The sequence below is a fragment of the Vicugna pacos genome, chromosome 7 (genome assembly GCF_048564905.1).
Source record: "Vicugna pacos chromosome 7, VicPac4, whole genome shotgun sequence".
In the NCBI taxonomy this organism is placed as follows: Eukaryota; Metazoa; Chordata; class Mammalia; order Artiodactyla; family Camelidae; genus Vicugna; species Vicugna pacos.
This window is the reverse complement of record NC_132993.1, coordinates 38,763,921-38,783,603: the sequence shown is the minus strand read 5'-3', so window position 1 is coordinate 38,783,603 and position 19,683 is coordinate 38,763,921. Positions and strand designations below refer to the sequence as shown.

At 35.2% G+C, this 19,683-nt stretch overlaps 1 protein-coding gene and 1 non-coding gene across 8 annotated transcripts in view; one reads left to right on the top strand and one right to left on the bottom strand.

Annotated features, from left to right (window-relative positions):
* The window catches only part of BBS9 (Bardet-Biedl syndrome 9), a 380,232-nt gene that overhangs the window by 257,905 nt on the left and 102,644 nt on the right, over positions 1–19,683 (top strand). The window lies entirely within an intron of this gene.
* Positions 19,156–19,263, bottom strand: LOC116278833 (U6 spliceosomal RNA). The gene has a single exon (XR_004188191.1). It is a non-coding gene; the product is annotated as a U6 spliceosomal RNA (small nuclear RNA).

The window sequence follows — 19,683 nt, the reverse complement described above, 5'->3', positions numbered from 1 at the left end:
CTATTGGTATCTAGCGGATAGAGGTCAGGGATGCTGCCGAACTTTCTTCAGTGTGCGGGGCAGTCTCCCATACAAGCATCAAGCCCAAGATGTCAGTAGTGCTGCTGATGAGAAACTGCTGTAGATAAAGAAGTTGAAAGACTTTTGAAAGAACTGGCCTGTCTCTGCAAATTCATAGCCAGTTTGTGCAAGCAGATATTCAAAATATCTCACTCCAGATAGTGACGGCACTGAGCTGTTCTTGTTTTTGTTTTCAGTGCTGCCTCTCTTCGGGACACTGTAAGATGCTCCAGGCTCATCTTGTATATTTCCTACCCCAACCCTAGAATCAGCTATTTATCCACGGAGTCCTGGTTCTTTTATTGGAGAGTAGTAGTGTTAGAAACCACAGTCTGGATGCTGGGTGTTGGCACAAGGGTTTTAAATTCTATAATCTAAACTTAGTTTGTTAATTGGGTCAGTTTTTAAACCTTGGACTTTACCATATACATGAGTGTACTTTCAAAATGCTTTTCTAAAAAAAATAACTTCTTTGATGTTTGAGCTTTTGTACAACATTCAAGTTACCCAAGTAACACTGAAATTTGAAAAGACATTTTTATAAAAAACCAAACTCTCTAATAATGTGATTTGTAAAATATATTTCTTATTATTATAACATAGTGATGGCATTTGAGACGACTGTTGATATAAGTCAACTTTCATTATTAAACACTTATCATGTTTAATTTTATTTAGTTTTGTTTCATAGCCTCCTATAGCTGGAAGATACTTAATCCTGCCCTGTCTATATACAGATAATCTGTTCTGAAGTGTGTGAGAATCTGCATAATGGTGAACCTTGCTATGAGTTCTGTTATAATTTATTTGATAGTCTTTAGTCTTTCATTAGTCAGTGTTGATATGTCTGTGGAAGTTTAAGTTTTAAATTCTCCAAAGAATATTTCCAGAATTTCCCGGATTTACCTTTAACTGCTTTGCTTATTTAAAAAACTGTCTTCTATACCCGTGCTTGATCTACATAACTTGTCAGGAGTTTCTCTCTCAAGTGTCATCACCAACTTTTTAAATATTTCAGGTACAAGTGGAAATAATTTTAGTTTTAAAACAAAACAATGTGATGATTTTTGATTACTGAAATGTTTATTTCATATGTATTGAGAGAACTCTTTTGAGATTTATTTAGATACACATTTTATAATCTATCACACTTAAGTATACATATAAAGAAAAATATAAACAAAATAAACTGTTCAAGGTATTCTTAAAACTTTTTCACATTTAGAGTCTGTTTGGGATCACTTTTCACTTAAAAGTTGTCAATATCTGTATTTTTCTAAGCAATAGTATCCTCTGTTTTATCAGAAGTTTTGGTGATATAGCATTATTAAAGAATGATTTAATGTAAAATTTACATAACAAAATTAACCATTTTAAAGTGAATGATTCATCAGGATTAGTACATTCAGAATGTTGTTTAACTATCATTGCTAATTCCCCCAAATTTCTATCACTCCAAAGTAAAACCCCTTTCCCATTAAGCCATTTCTCTCATTGTACCTTCCCCTTAGCCCCTGGTAACCACCAATCTGAGTTTTATCCTTATGGATTTATCTATCCTGGATATTTTATATAAATGTGATTATACAATATGTGACATTTTGTGTGTGGCTTCTTTCACTTAGCATAATATTTTGGATGTTCATCCACATTGTAGTGTGTATTAGTACTTAGTTCCTTTTTATGGCTGAGTAATATTCCATTGTGTGGATATATCAATTTGTTTATCCATTTGTTTGTTAATGGAAAAACCATCCATTCATTTGGGTTGTTTTTACCTTTTGGCTATTCTGAATAGTGCTGCTGTGAACATGAACACATGTGTACATGTGCTGGTATGAGTATCTGAATATTTTCAGTTTTCAGCTCTTTGGGGCTTGTATCTAGGAGTGGGATTATGGGGTCACATGATAATTCTATGTTTAACTTTTGAGGACCCATCAAACTGTTTTCCATAGCAGTGGAATGATTTTTAAAAAATATACTTAACTTTATGTCTGTTATCTAAATCAACATACTCTGTTTGGAAGCATACTCTCTTCAGTGCTTTGATTTTGTTATTAGGAAGTAAATTATTCTTTAACATAGACATTGCTTTTTCCAAAGCTACTTAAAAAAATCTTTGGATAATTCTTATGTTCCTCTCAGGAGAGTTTGTAAGACTCTCAGAAAAAGATTCCAGGCTTTTAATTTCTAGTCTTCTGCTGTAAGACAATTAGCTAGGTCTCCCCTAAGCTTAGTGTAAGCCAATTTAAATGTTCAGACACAGAATCTGCTTTCCATATGACTTGATAAAAAACAGAGCAAAAACAAACAAGAATTACCCTGGGTGTTCAATGACCTTTTATATATTAAGGAGATAAGAAATATTTTGTTTACTTTGGATAAGAAAAAAAGAAATCAGCATTTTAAGATGTATCCATGAAATAGAATGCTAATTTTTTTCTTCTTTGCCGTATTGGCTAGAATTTTAAAGATTTACCTAAAAGGATATTCTTTTGCATTGAACTCCTGTGACATCATACAGCATACAGTTTTACCAAGTGGATTCAGAATTAATTAGTATGCACATTCCATGGTCTTTATTATTTGCAACTGATAGTTTATATTGTTTTCTAAGCACTTCATTTATATGAGCTTTTTATTTCCAAAGACACAGAATGGGAGCCAGGGATCCTATGTTAGCTCTCTCATATCCTTAAATGAATCATAACAGTACTGGTTTATTACAGATGCTTGATAAATACTTGCTGAACTGAACTGATGATAAATTCTCCAGACAGAAGACCCCCTGAATGCAGGAAGCATGTCTGTCTGGTTCATCAGAATACCGCCAACACCTAACACTGTGTCTTCCACACAATAAATATTTATTGGATGAATGAACAAACCAACTCTAATGTATAACGTAAATATTTTCTACATGCTGATGAAGGGCAGTTTTCTGAAGCTAATTCTTCCCATATCAAAGGTCATTTTAATTTTTTTTCTCTCTTTGGCATTTTTATGATATGCAAGCATGAAGATATGTAGTTTTTCGTTGGGAAAGGTACACTAGGTTAATGGTTAAGTAATAAAAGACAATTAAAATTTAAAACCTTTCTCTAGTGTGATTATACAAGAACATTTTATTGGGATAATACTTGGTTATTTGTTTGCTTCTCTTATTGAGAAATGCTTCCATTCTGTTAAATTAAGAAAATATATCAAATTTGTATCCATAATTATGGCTACCTTTTATATCCCAGATGTGTTTTGCATTTACATTTGAAGTCAATCAAATCTTTTATTCCAATTATTTCCTTGATTAAGGAAATGTGTAAAGTTTTTTGACGAGAAATAGAATGTCACTGTGGAAATGAAGTAATATATGTAGTTTCCCTCAGGGCTTGGGATTGGAAGATGGCAAATAGTAAATTGAACTCCAAGTTGCCACAATTATTAAGTAACATGAATATTCTCCTATTGATGGCTATACTTATCAGAAAGCATATCGTGCTTACAGTAAAAATTATTTTGGTATATTACCTTGGAAAATTGGGGTAGTTCAGTTGGAAACTATGAAAGCTTAAAGTATTGTTCACATTATTTCTGGCAGTGACAAAAAAGTGATAATGAGCTCTGCTTGTCTTTAAACTTTAGAAGAATATCTGGGCCTAGACACATACTTATGGAAAAACATTTAAAGATTCTGAGTGAACTCTTTAAAATCTATTCCACACAAATGAAGATACTACTTGGAACAAATCAGAATGAGGTTACCCAGGAAAACTGAAAGAATACATCGGAATGGCAGCTCTTCTTGCACAATGCAATTGCTCTTCTGGATTTGGTTCAAGAAACACCCATGAAGCCCCTGCTCTGTCCACTTTCTAAAAAATGTTTTTTTAATTAGGAAACATTTAAAGAAAGTAAGTGAGTAGCTCAACTACAAAGTCATTTTGCATGTTGAACCTTTTGGGGATTTAGAACTATAGGGGCAAGCCAGGAGAAAGTGGGAGATAGAAGGGTGTGTGCTTATGTGTGATGAGCAGAATAGGAGGCCTGGGCCATCCCTAGGCCTGGGGAGCCTGAGGGTCTGCATAAGGAGTAATGGGTTTGTAGTTTTTCTGAATTTGCCAAGATTTTTGAAAGGGATTGCTGTGCCCAGGCTTCCTTTGTGTTTAGTCGTCGCTGGTCAGAGGATTGAGACTATGCTGTTCAGCTGAACTGCTGATCAATTAATTGACAAACCCATACCAAACTGGTTGCTTAGAGTCATGTGGACCAAAATACAAATGTGCAAAGACTTAGGTTTTCCCTTTGCGACCAATTGTGCTGGCATTGTATATTCAGAAGTGAAATAACAAAGGGAGTTTTTACATTAATTTTCTGACATGGAGATTCCTGGAGATCCAATTTCAGTTAAGGACCTTGTGAGAGAAAAAAAAATTGTATTGTTTGGAGCAGTGGGCAAAATGGGTTCCAAAGCACTTCCTTGTTATAATGATCCCTTCCGGTTCTAAAAATTCTGAGATTCCAGACTGTGAGTGTATACGGTATTTCTGGGAGCCATGATGTGCTCTTACTGTTGCTTCTAATCTTTTATTTTTGTTTGAAGTAAAGTTAATCAAATTCCTCTACACTGCAACAAGCTTCAACTAGTAAAATGGAGCTATTGCAACCAGATTTAAACAAACCAGATTTAAAAAAAAACATTAAAATAATGGTTTTCAAATATTTTAGGCTTCTAAGCTATTCTGTTAGCCAAAGCAAAGAGCCTAATTTATAGAATGAGACCCATCAAATATTATACAAATGTATAGACGCTCAATTCACTTTTGGAGATATTTAACTTAAAATTAAAATCTTGATTTCCCTGTAATCCCAGCCCTCTCTGAAATTCTATGAGCTGACATTTGTATTTTATGTGGGTGTATGAAAACTTTTACTTTTTTCTTTTCTTTTTTTTTTTAGTTTATTTCCTATTAAATACAATTAAGAAAGAATATATGAACACTTACTTTTTTCCCATTTAATATGTAATTTTATTCCCAAATATATTCTTAGATTTTTAATGTGGTAGAATATATGAAATATTATATACCATTTCATCATTTGAAGTGTTAAATTCATTTAATGTTATTTATTTATTGATTTAAGTATAGTTGATTTACAATGTTGTATTAATTGCTGGTATACAGCATAGCAATTTATTTATACATATTTATACATATATTTTTTTCATTATAGACCATTATGAGGTATTGAATATAGTTTCCTGTGCTATACAGTAGGACCTTGTTGTTTATCTATTTTATATATAATAGTTAGTATCTACAAGTCTTGACCTCCCAATTTATCCCTCCCCACCCCTTTCCTCTCTAGTAACCATAGGTTTCTTTTCTATGTTTGTGAGTCTGTCTCTGTTTTGTAAATAATTTTATTTGTGCCCTTTTTTTTAGATTCCACATATAAGTAGTATCATATGGTATTTTTCTCTCTGGCTTATTTCACTTAGAATGATGATCTCCAGGTTTATTCATGTTATGGCAACAACGTGGATTATTCTTTTTTGTGGCTGAGTAGTATAGTATGTAGCATAGTAGTATTTCATAACTTCTTTATTAAGTCATCTGTCGATGGAGTAGATGATAATTCTTGTTATTTTGTTAATTAAAATTATAGTCCATATATAATATATCCAAATTTGTATAATGTCTCATGGGACTCAGTCTCTAAATGTGGCTATCTGCTTTGGCTAATAGAATTGCTTATAAACCTAAAATATTTGAAAAACATGACTTTAAATTTTTTTAACTAGCCACAGACATCATTATAAGGAAAACTAGATCAACATAAAACAAAAATGAGCCTTGTGAAAATGAAGGGACTATTCTTTAGACAGCTTGAGGTAATGTAAAAAGATAAGAGGTGTAGATTGGAAGACTGAGATTTATTTCTTGCCTTTCCACTTACTCCCTGACTCAGTTTCCTCTTCTATAAAATAGGAGTAATAATATATTTCTTTTAAAGTAGATAGAATAGGAATAATAAATAGATAATATATATAAAACCAAAAACTTCTTTACAATTCTGTGGAGTTTTTTTTGAGGGGGAGCTTGTGGTGAGGAACAGTTTTCTTGAACTTTAGTTTTTCCCCAGAACTTTTAAAGGTCTCCATTTAGATGATCCAATTGAAAATATGATAATATCTGTTGAATAACTTTTTCTACATATACAGGAGTATATATTAATATCTTTCAGATTGTTCTCGATAGGTTGTGAATATGGAGTGTTAGTGATTTCACTCTTAGTTTTTACATATAAATTTAATTAATAGTTGATACTATAAAGCATATTCACCAGTTCTTGTTTAATTTATTTTTTAATTCTCATAATGAACCCATTACATAGCTATTATCATTATCTTCACATTTTACAGGTGAAGAAGCTGAAGCTTAGAAATTTATTCTGACTACTGCTTTCTCTGCCAATCCCAAGTGCCACTGATGTATGTGTCGGTTGCTCAGACTTTATAGTTTGTTAATTATGTTGTTCTTTTAGAGCTGGCAAAAGCCAGTTCTTCCATAAAAGTCAGAGTTCCTGTGTGTTTCTCGGTTATTTGGGGTCAGCTCCACGTAGAGATGGGGCTCTATGGTTATGGCCTGTAATTTTGCTTCAGAGATAATACTTTTGGTCTCAGAAAAGCTAAATCATATGGAAAAAATTAGTATGAATTGTTCTTCAACTTTTCCCCATTAATGCTTCTATGAAGCATAGTCATTTTATGTGATCTTTATGAAAACTACTCCCAGTGTGATTCTCATTGGGGCAGGGGAGGGGGTGTTGCCGCAGCTCTGTGAACCTGTGAATGGTGCACTTGCAGAAGAAGGCCAGCAGGGGGTAATAGGATTGTCCTAAAAGTACTTCAGTTAATAAAGTTCCTTCTTTGACTGTCTCTTATACTGAAAAAATAAAATGAACACCTTATAAATATTAGTTAATTTCAGGATACTCTTATTCCATCCAAAATGATATTCTGAATTATAAATCTCCTTCCTGGGACCTGTCTGGGTTTGAACCCTGGCCCTCACTTACTGGCTTTGTGTTCCTGAACCTGTTATTGCCTTTATCTCAGTTTTTTCATATATGAAATGGGGTAGTAAGAACCTCACCTCGTAAAGTTGTTGTGAGGATTAATTGAGTTGATATATAGAAAGCAGTTAAAACAGTACATGGTACATACTAAAGTCTCAATAGTAACTTAAAGAATACCCTTTCTAGCAATGAAAATAGCGATTTCAATTCTTACTATATTTGGTGAACTATAAAAATAAATCAAGAAAGATCATTATATTAGGAGTAATCATTGTCTTGAAAGACACTCATTGATTACTGGATAGAAGAGTTAGAATTATGACATCACATTTGAGATCCTTAAAAATTAAAAAAAAGGCTAAAAAAGAAGGGTAAATGGCAGGTAAAAAGAAAGAGTAATTTTATAACCAGGAAGAAATAGGACAGTCATTTGTTGATCAAATATAAGTCAGAGAAGGCATACAAGAGGGCATACAAGCCCAGTGGGCACAAACTTGAACTAAGGACATTGGCCTTGGACAGGTACTGTTCTTTAGAATGGAAAGTTTGGGGTAGAGGACATCAGCTGAGCTCTTCTGGTGTGGCTTCCCAGATATCAGGATCCCTCTGCCTCCCCTGTCACTTATTATGACAACTGAAGTCTCATTATGAAGATTATTGAATAACAACAATTTAATTAAGAGAATATGGGTTACCTTTTGAGTCGGGGCGAGGCTGTGATTGAAGATGGCCTGTAGACATTTGCTGCATGCATCCTTAGAAATGAGGGTGGAGGGGTGGAACGAGCTTGATTCTGACAAAAAGGTTTTCCAGGGAAAATTCTGTGTGTGTCTCTAGGTTGTCTGCTAGCTTAGTAACTTGTATCAGCAAAACAATGCCTTGCATTCCAGTGTGTTTACTTGATTCAGAATGATAGGCTGTCTTCTGTGTTTGTATCACCTTCCAGCTCTATTTAAAAATCATGCGATCCCAGATCCCATGTTAAATCTCCTTTGTGTCTTCCTTGGGGCTGTACAAAATCATTAACTTCAGTTCATTTGTGCTTTCCTATTCGTAGTTTACACAAATAAGTTTACCAATTCATCAGTATATTTTTTGCACTTTGGTCCAGTTGTGAGACTGTTTCTTTTTCAAGTGTGCTTCTCTATCACTGATCCATTTGTGCTGTGGAACAAACCCCCAGCCCACCTCCAGTTTTATAATTGTCTTACAACTACTAACTAGTACTCTTGATATAATGTGTTAATCTTCTGTCTTAACTTAGGATTTATAAAGGAGTTTTCCTACATAAATGAAAGAATCTTGCTGGACTAGTGATTTAAAAGCCAAATTCTTCATTCAGAATTCAGTATCTTCCCTCCTTTTTTGTTCTCTCTCTCACTTTTAGACATGACTCTTTTCTGTTTTCATTTTTGTTAAAATATTGATCATTTATGATACTGGCTGAAGACATTTCACTGGTTTCTTTGAGCTTATTACAGGTCACATGGATGACAGGATCCATTATCAGCCTTTCCCCATCAAATTTGCATCAGATTATGTCAGTGTTATGTCTGTAGGAATTTAATAAAACCTTTAGCCATTTTGAGATTTCTGACTTCTATTGACACAGAACAATAGCTGTGACTTTATGATACTACAGCTCTTTGTCCTGTCCTGAATCACTGTTATGATTCTTTAAATTTTTTAATCACATTGAAAATTATGTCCTAGACTAGATTTTCTGTGTTTAATACCCAAAGCTATCCTCCTACCCAAATCTATCCATCTCTTATAGACCCTAGATTAAGGCTCAGCTGCCAGGAAACCTGCTCTGATTTCCATTATTAGCAATGAGGTGTAATTCAGTCAACAAAATGAAGTCCAGGAGATGTTGAATTTAATCTGTTCAAGTTATTAAGCTGGACTTCAATTTTGGGGGTTCTTTAGCATACATACAAATAAACGACAGAACACACATTGCACATACCATTATATCATCCTTAAGTGATAGAAATTACATTGAAAACCAGAATCAGCTGTGAATAAATAGATCTATTTCTTGTGCTGAAAGATAATAAATGATGTGAATCTTTTAATGTGTAGAAATTCTAATAGATTCTGAGTAGTCAGTATACCTAGATGCAACAGTGGTTGAAGAGAAAATGTGACAACTTCTGTAAATGGGAGGGAGGAAGCAAACTAGTTCTGAGGCTGAAATCTAAATATGTGACTACCTCACTGAGTTGTCCCAATCCCTGACTAAAGAATACATGTTCACCTTGAAAAAGATTTTGTCCATTACTTTGCTGATGAAAGAGGGAGATGAAAAGAGAGAAGTCAAGAGAGTGGATAAAATAGCTAGATAAAGTCAGGAAAAAAAGGACTCTTCTAGCGTTAATGGGGGCAGTGAGGACATAGTAAGTCAACTCAATGCCAGATATCTTTCAGTACTTTTTGAAGACTGTTCTGATAGATCCATTTCACTATGAAGGCTGGCCCTATGAAACAGTAATAAATGCTTGAATTCTTCACTTTTGATCTAAATTCAGAAACCACTCTTTTGGAGGTTGTGTTAATAACCATTTATCACAAAGGAATAGATTAACTGTGCACTGGTAAGTAGCATCAGACTGGTCATTATCCCTTCTAGTGATTCATTGGTGGAATCTGAGAGGAAATGGAGAAGTGAGGTGAATGCATTGTTTTTGAAACTGTCTTAGCACGAGTTTCTTTTCTTAGATAGGGAAGAAAAAACAATGTGAGTTACAGTTTATGGCATACAAGACAGTCTATCTTATATTGAATTCCATTTGGTACAGACCTATGGAGTGATCATTAAAGTCTGTGTGTGGAGACATCCCTGCACGTTTTTGGACAACAAGATCTCAGACTATATTTTAAAGCCTGCTTTCCAATCAACATCAATTCTATTTGTTTAAATAAGTTTGATATGTACTGTATTACAAAGTCCTATCTCTTTACAGAGAGAAGGAATGTCACTACCAAATTAAATAGGAAATAACTGAGAAGCCCTTGATCAAACCAGCTGGCTGTGTTGTCTTGATTTTCTTACAATAATATCTTCTTTTTCTTAGGACTATATACTTGTGAGCATATTTAAGGAAACTTTGTTTTAATTACCATAACTAGTAGATGTCTGTGTACTAATCCATGTATTGGATTAGTTCTGAGAGAGCCTTTGTTGAGCTTGAATGTAAGTTGAATGTAGAATGTAAGTTCCTTGAGGGTAGAGGCCACATCTTATTCATCCTTGGAACTGAGTACTTACCTAGCACAATGCTGGGGGCCATGGTGGACCCTCAAGAAATGTTCATTTCATCAACCTGAACTGTGGTTTTACTTTGCCCTTTCATAACAATATAGAATTACATGATTTTTTTCTCTCAGAATTTCACATTTATTTTAGTATAAGCTTCCTAAATTTTTGTAAACAGTGAGTACCAGCATAAATTTTCTCAGATAAGTTATTTGCTACAGCTCACTCAACTAATTGTTTCTGTAGTAGAAAATTAGAACCTAGGTTTTTTATAGTGTTCAACCCTTCTAAAATATACACCTTCTCTAGTGATATTCAGGCTCTCTCCCTAAACTCCTAATGTAAATTCCATTTCTTTCCCTTTGTTATTTATTTATTGCTCTCCTGTAGATCAGCTCATTTTCTGTGAAAATAGCAAGCTTTACCCTTTACAAATGTGTATGATGCCAATGCTAAATGATGAATTCCCTCTTTTCAAAGTGATATTGGACTTCTATCTTAGCATAACAGGCCTTGAAATATGGAAAGCCAAGGGAGGCAGAAAGTAGCAATAAGTGCATACTGACCCTGGGTTAAGATAAGATACTACCTCTGGCGAATTAAACATTCTACTGTAGAAGAGAAATCACATACAGATTCACAAGGTAACACATGAAGAATGCAAGAGAACCCTTGGACCAGCTGTGTTCCACTGAGGATCTGGGCAGCTAAATGGATATACAGAAGGAAACTGATGGGGAAGGATACCTGGGGTCAGGAGATGTTGAGTTTTGAGTAGATTTTTCAAAAGAGGGGATGAACAGGAGTCAGCTGAGAAATACACAGTGGTGATTCTTAGAAGAGTCTATAATGTCATCATGCCACATACTGGTATAGGTTGTCATCCTGTCCATTATTTATTAGCCATTTTTCAATGTGACATCTTCACATGTTGGAATAATATGAGATTTTTTTCACTGGTATCACTAAAAAAAGTATATTTTTCTTTAGCATCAATTCAGGTAACTTTTGGTTGTTCCAGTGGCTAATTATCTAATTATTGACTTATCCAACCATCTTGTTTCTCTTGTTTCATTCCCCTTTTACTTGATTTTTAATTAGACAGTCCTAGTGGAATGAGGGAAGAGAAATGAAGTGATGGTCTTTCATTTATTCTAATTTGCTTATACAGAAGTTGGTGGAGAAGATGTTTTAAAAGAGTTGGCCAAAATGAGATTTGGAATTGACTTTGAATTTATCAGCAGCATTCCTTTTTTAGCATAAAAGATGGCAAGTTGGCTATGTATTGAATTAAATAATTGTTCCACTATGAACTCCTGGAGGTGGAGTTGTGACTTATATCCCGTGTTACACTTCTGGTCCATAATAGGTGCTTATTAACTGCTACGGAGTAACTGTTTGACTAGAGCTAGAAGGGAGCTTAAAGATGCGGAAATCAATGTCCAGGAAATTTAAGGGCATTCTCATTAGTAACAGAAGCAGGGCTGATCCCAGGTCTCTCCTTACCTTCCGTCTATTGTGCTTTCCACCACATCGCATTGCCAGAGGCAATGGCAGTGCTAGCTGTGTAGAGCCCATCAGCCAAGCTGGAAACTATGCCCAGGGACAGGAAATCGGAGGCAGCCAGGGTGAGAGGGATTTCTTGCCAAAGTTGCAAATGTTGGTTTTCAGCAAACCAGAGCTATAGAACTGATTTAGAAAATTTCTAGTTAAAGTGGAATTTTCAAAACCAGTAGCTGCTACCACTAGGTCAGGGAAGTTGGTTTTATGGGAACCCCGGGTTCTGCACAGCTGGTAGAGCAGAGTGGTAATGGTGGTTCAGGCTGAGGACTTCCGTCAGGCTGAATTGCCTCTGACCACAGGTGCCTAAAATCATCTACTCCCAGGGTTAGTTCTCTTAGTCATTTCTTAGGACAAAAAAAAATCCCAGTTTTCTCTCTAAGGCTGTTTGACTCACAGAGCAACTTCTAAAGAGGCATTTATTCTTCTCATCTCTCTGTAAGGCACCGACTGAGAACTAGTGAAGTAAGCAAAAGGGTGTAGGAGTGGTTGCTCAATGATAAATAATGACTCGTACAGAGAAATGGTATTTTTATTCCTTCAGAGGCAATAGGCATATCTAAAACACTGTGAAGATGTCCAGGTGAGCTTATTAAATTTTGAAAGAAAAGAAATAGATGAGGAGCAGATGAGAATCTTGGATGAAGGCCTAGACCTTGATCATGAAGGATTTTATTTATTTTTTGATATTTAGAGTGGATAATAGCAAAGAAAAATTTATAAAGAGGATCATTTTCCAGAAAAAAATGTAGCATTGATTTCTTATGCAATGCTTGAGAAAATATCTCTCAGAGAAGATTCTGGTTCTAATTCTAGTAAATGGGCCAAATGTAATAAGTAAGCTTGAAGCTAGGTGACCTCTCAGATCTAATAAGATGAGGGCATGATGTTAAATAACTTGGGGGGTTGGCTAGTATTTATGGACAGACTGTCCCTAACAGGTCTGGGATTAGTTAACTGCTTAAGAAGTTCTTTAGCAAAGAGGTACAGCAGGATACACTGACTGGCAGAGTTTATAGTTGAAGTTAAGGGCATAGTTAGTTGTGTGAGCTATTTGGGCCAAATGACTTCTTTTTATCCTGTGGCTTCTTGGGTCCTAACATACAGTAGCATTAGCCATCTTCCTAATCACCCTTACTTTTCTCTTCTAGTGAACTTATAAACTTTATTGTTTGTGGAACTCACCACATGATAAACATTGTCAACAGTGTTGGTGATCATAAACACATAAATTGCTTTTCCACTTGGGCAGACTTGTAATGAAATGACTCATCCCAAATCTCTTCTTCATGGTGACTTGATTGGGTATTGATCTAGTTCCTAGTTCCAGAGGGTTTTGGCTCTATCTAACCCCAGGTTCTAGTTTGGCCATGTGGACCTGGATAGCCCTGCTGAGCTCCAGGTCTGGAATGGACCCTTCTTTGCACTTGGGAAGACTTTGTCCTTTGTGAAATTGGGATCATTTTTGTTAGTCTTGAAAGATGACATCTTCCCCTATCAGATTTGCACTGAGAAATTAATGAAGATAAATCTCCAAGTGCAGTGACCTTTTAGGAAGAATAGTGTTTTGCAAATCAAAAGTGTTGCCTTTACGCTAATGTGTTTTAACTAACTACATTCAAATTAATTTGTGATATAAGCTTTACAGTCTTCTGTATGTAACATATAAAAATACTAGTTTTTCAAATAACATCTTCTAAAATCTTTGTGTTTGTGTGGTAAATTAGTTTCCATAATATTTTCTCACTCATGACTTTGATTCTGACTAGAGTATCTGTTTCTCCTCTGTGTTTCCATAACACTCTGCAAACTTGTTCTGTGATTCCTTGTCTTATAATTCTCTGTGTTTAGCATTTCCCCCAGCAGATGGAAAGCTACTCGAAGGTAGGGGATCACATCTTGTTTGTTTTTATGTTTCTAGAACCTAACAATGCCAGATGCATTATATATATTATGTAAATATGTACTGGGCTTACAACATATTCTGTGGAAAATGAGGCTCCTTACACTTTGAAGATTTAAAATGTCCATTTGAATTTGGTGTTTCACAAATTCTAATTGATTAAAATCCAAGTTGTGGTCTCTTTAGTTGCTGTTGATTCCTTGGAGAAAATGATTGCAAGTAGAATGAGCTTGTGCTGTGTGCTGCCTGTGGTAAACCTTTGATTATATTTCTGCAAATGTGGCCTGCTACTTTAAATTGCTCTGGTTTCAATGGAAAAATGAAATAGTTACTCTTCACTATTGCTGGGGGAAAAATTTAATTTGCTTCAAACCGGAATTACTTTAATTTAGAATTTATATAGATTATGGATCCAAACATACATAAACTAAAATATAGACTTAAGGTAATTAAAAACTCTGGTAGTTATTTGGAATCAGCTTTTTTTCCCCTTCTTTCCCTCCTTCCTTCCTTCCTCCCTTCCTTCCTTCCTTCTTATCTAGTCTTATTACTCATGTAATACATCCTCACTGTGGAAAATTTTTAACATACAGAAATCAGGTTCTTTCCTTCTCTTACTCCCCCTATCTTTGGAGTATTGTTCTTGCTGTAGCCTGGTTTTCCTCTTGGTTGCAATATGGCTGCTGTAGTTCTAGCTATCACATCCAGACAATATAATATCCAGAAGAAAAAAGAGGACATCACTTTCTGTCTCTCCTCCTTAGAAATAAAGTATATTTTCCCTAATGCTCTACCTTCATGTCCAGCAACACTCTTCTCCCATCCTAATTATCCTGATGATCTTATGCTTTCCTGAATAGTCTGTTCCTAGACCAATAATTGGCAAGAATAATAAAATTACCATGACTGGCTTCAGGGGTTGGCAGACTTTTTTGTAAAGGGCTTTGCAGTTCATCTGGTCTCTGTCACAACTATTCAACTCTGCTATTGTAGTAACAATAGGCAAAAAGTAAATAAATGGCTGTGTTTCAATAAAACTTAACTTACAGAAATAGGTGGCAGGCCTATGGACCATAGATGGCCAACTCCTGGAACCTTAAACCAGTGACTACAAAACACTGGCATGTATGAGAGTCAACTATGAGCTTGTTAAAGTGTGAGATCCCACAGACATAGAATACAAACTTGTGGTTGCCAAGGGGGCAGGGGGTGGGAAGAGATAGACTGGGATTTCAAAATTGTAGAATAGATAAACAAGATTACACTGTATAGCACAGGGAAATATATACAAGATCTTATGGTAGCTCACAGAGAAAAAAATGTGACAATGAATATATGTATGTTCATATATAACTGAAAAATTGTGCTCTACACTGGAATTTGGCACATTATAAAATGATTATAAATCAATAAAAAAAGTTAAAAAAACACAATCGATTCAAAAATAAATAAATAAATAAATAAATAAATAAATAAATAAATAAATAAATAAAGTGTGAGATCCCACACCCAGAGTTTTGATTCAGCAGATTTGGGTTAGAGCCAGAGAATTTGCGTTTCTAACAAGTTCCCAGTTGATAACTGTGTTCAAGATCAAGTTGATGCTGGTTCAAGAATAGACCAAGGTTTCTAGACACTTCTTTGTCATGTATGTAGAAACCGTCTTGTGCATTGTAGGACGTTTAGCAGCAGCCCTGGCCTCTACTCACTAGATGCCAGTAGCCCTCCTACTCCTCCTCTAGTATAGTGACCAAAATGTCTGAAACACTGCCCACTGTTCCCTACAGGGCAAAATCTCTGATTCTCCCAACCCTTAGACTAAGTCTGTTCAGCTATATCCCCTGGATCTGGGAATAGGTTCATCTTTCCTTGTAACATTTTGTGGAGGAGTGTCACTATTCTGCAAGGAAAGAAAGGAGAGAAATGATTGTGTTGGATATGCAGCCAGCAGTGTCTACTGCTGATTGCATCATAGCTCCTGAGAAAAAAGACCTCATTGGTCAAAACAGTCCAGAAAATGGAACAAGAATACCCATTTTCTAAAATTTTTCTTGAGCATAGAATCTAATTACACAATTGAAGGAACTTCACAGAAAGACTATCAATAAATACAGAGGGGTAGACAAATAATAAGTAAAACAGCCCATTAAGTAAAGCCTTAATTAAAGGTGACATCTGTATTTGGTTCTTATAGGATTTTTTCATGCAAAGTCGGTAAAAGAGTTAATGTTATATTTATAAAATTTTGTTGGCCTTTCCAAAAGAACATTGACAGACAATAATTTTTCTATTTTATATAATTAAAGTGTGAAATATCTGTTTTGGGTGAATTTATGGGACTTTTGCTTAAGAAGTCTTTACTCTTGGATAGTATTTGGACTAGAACTTTGACTATTTATTTAAGTAACAAAGCCACTGTGGAAACCTAAGTGGTTCCTGAGCCATTCCTCACCCTTTTACAGCTAGACTCTGTGTCACAGAGGGCTGTGGGCTACATCTTTCAGGATCCTGGGGGGCACTGGTAGGAGACCTTAAGGCAGCAGAAATTTTGATGTCAGTGTTTTTCCCCTTCCTCATCTGCTTTGAGCAGCAGCTCATTAGTGGCTGCATTTCCTCCAGGGCTCCAGCTCTCTCTATAAACAAACCTGCCATTAGTGATCTTGATCCCCTGGGCTCTGATATCTCTGCTTCTTTCTATTAACCCTCCAGTCTGTGAGGTATGTGGTAGTAGCTTCCTACTGCTGCTAATCTCTAGGTGACCTCACCACCCACCCCCATCTGGCTTCTGAGCTCCTCCACACCTATTAAATCCTTGAACTATGAGTACTTGAAATGGTTCCTAGTTTTCTTTAAAGTCATTTTTTGTGTGTGGGTGGGAAGAGGTAATTAGGTTTATTTATTTATGTTTAGGGGAGGTGCTGGGGATTGAACCCAGGACCTCATGCCTGCTAAACATGCACTCTACCACTTTAACTGTACCCTCCCTCTGGTTCCTAGTTTTCTTGATTAAACCTATACTGATACAAAGCCCAACCCCAATTGTCTTGTCATATAAACCAAAAAAAAATTATATCTCAGCATGAGATTTTGTACAAATAAAGTTTCTATTAGAATATTAGAATATGCTAATGTGTAATCTTGATAGCTGTTAGGTTCAGATTCTTATAAAAACAGAAAAGGAAATTAACAAGTTTACATGGAGACCCATTATAGCCTAGAGACAGAGAACACTAGTTCTGAAAATGAGCTGTCCAGGTTCAAGTGGACCATTCTACATCCTAGCATTGTGGCTTTAAGCAAATGATATAACTTCTTAATACCTCTGTTTTCTTGACCATGAATTGGTGATAATAATGGTACATCTTTGGTCTCAGAGGGATTGTTGAGAAGTTTAAGTGAGTAGATACACCTAAAAACTTTGAGAAGAGCTTGACATACAATGAGCAGTCAGTAAATATTAGCCATCATCATCACTATTGTTGCTATACCCATCCTAGCCATAACTGATTGAGTCAGCCTGTCTCAGTGGAGAAAAACTAGAGTCCCTTAAAATAAGTTTCTACACGGAATAAGGATAAAAATGTGTATCAAAGAGAAAAGTCCTTTTGAACTTACGCTCCCTGAAAGCATACATTCTGTAAGTCCTACTGCTTTAAAGCAGATATAATTTTAGCATACATATGCACACCATAATATCTCACAATAGAGATTATCACTTAAGAAGGCTTTTGTGAATGTCAGAACTTCAATTTTAAGAAGAATAAGAAAGATTCTCTTGATTATATGGGTTTAACAGGCCAGTGGCAGTTCTGTTATTGACACAGTGTCCTGAAGCTCTGTGCATAAGCAAGTATAGCATTAGTTGTTCACCATAGCTATGTTATTGACTATGGAAATTTTAATCATGGAAAGCAAGCAGTGTGTTTCTAGGAGTGCATTAGCTAATTCATTAAAGTTTGTATGGTGACCACAAGTTGTGCAAACACAAGAGCTAACAGGTCAGGACTGAAGAGAGAATATCAGTTGAAACTTACAGAATGCATTGTGTTATGTTTTGTTTTTGTTTATTTGTCTGGTTTTTGGAAGAAGTGAGAAGTCATCTGAGAAATGAAAAAAAAAAAAGGCCAGGAAATATTAATCATGGCTTGTTGATTATTAAAATTCTTGTTAAAAAAAAGTTCTTCTAATTTACAAGTTTGACTTTTCTGTGGGTTGCTTTACTCTTCATTCATTCATTAGTCCTAAATTTCTTATAAGAGATCCAAAAAGTTGGAACATTCGATGTGAGGTGTGAAAATTTGTTTTATTTGTCACTTATGTTCTACTAAGAACCTAAAAATAGTTGGGTTGTCTGTTAGGTTTGTCAAGTAACTTCCACCAAAGTAAAACTGAAGTGATAACAAAGAGAGAAAAGCAACATTTCCTTCCTTCATTCAAGATTGCACATATTATTTATGAATTTTAGCATTGATTACTTCTGTGTAAATTTAAAGAATTCATTACTGGGATTCATTTTATAACTAAAGATCATCTCATAAAAAATGGAGCTGGACACTGATGTGGTGTGACATAAAGGGTGGCATAAGACCCAGCCTGCCTTAAAATATCCTATTATTCTAGCTTTTATCACTAAAATTATTTTATTTCAACACTTGTGTGGAAAGTGTAACATGTTTACTTGGGAAATGTATCATAGAAAAACCCCTGTGAACACATTTGTCCACATTAGTTCAAGCAGGCTGGCCTGTTGTCCTTAACCAGTTAGTTAGCGGTGCTATCAGTCCACAGCTGAAGATTGGTTAACACTGGTACCTCTTGGTGAATTGGGTCGGTAAGATCCGGTGAGGAGTGGTGGAAGAGAAAATCTCAAAGAGAGCTTTGTGAGTGTTAGGGCATTTTAAGTGAAGGAAATCATATGTCTCTTGCTTCAGGGCAGTAGGTAGGTTTACTTGACTTTGCTAGAAATTCCAGATCTGTGAAATAATAATGGATGTGGATCATTAAATATGATGGAGGTGATGAAAGTAGAATATTAAAATTACTATACTTGTGAACCTTTTTTTGAGGTCAGAGTCTCCAGTGGGACTTTGAAAGCTTTGGGCTCTTTCCTACAGAATAATCTATAAAAACACGCAAAATGTTATTTTCAGTTTCAGAGTGTTTACCGAACCCTGAAGCCCATTCTTGGGCCCAAGTTACAAACCTCTATGCTGAATGAAAAGTTAGGGTTTTTAGGAAAATTCCAGTTTTTATAATGTTATTATTCATTTGGGAAGCAATTGGGAGTCACTATAGTTTTCTGTTGTGGAATTAGCATGGTCATGGTAATTCTTGTGCTGGGACCATGCTAATCTTCTCTGTATTGTTTCAATTTTAGTATATGTGCTGCCGAAGTGAACACAGTCACGGTAATTCTAACAATTCCTGTAGAATACTATAGGATTCTATTAAATAGAATATAGTAGCTGATGCAAGGTGCAACAGAGTTAGAACTATCTATTTAACTGAAAAAGAGTAAGAATTTCAAATGTTCAAGAAAGGAAACACAAAAAAGTACATTAAATGTAATTTTGTTTCAGAATAAAAAGTGTTCCTACCAGAAGCTTTGATTTAGTCAGAACAATCATAAAGATTTGTGAGCAATTTATTTGTAATTTTTTTTAACTTGCAAGATGATTCCAGGTTTGTTGATTATTTTATTTTTCTTTTAACTCTACATTAATCAGAATATGGTTCATTAGAGCCATATATTTTGCTTTTATGACTGTAAACCTTCATTTAGATAATCTTGACAAGTCTGTAAAAACAGTCAAAGTAGCTT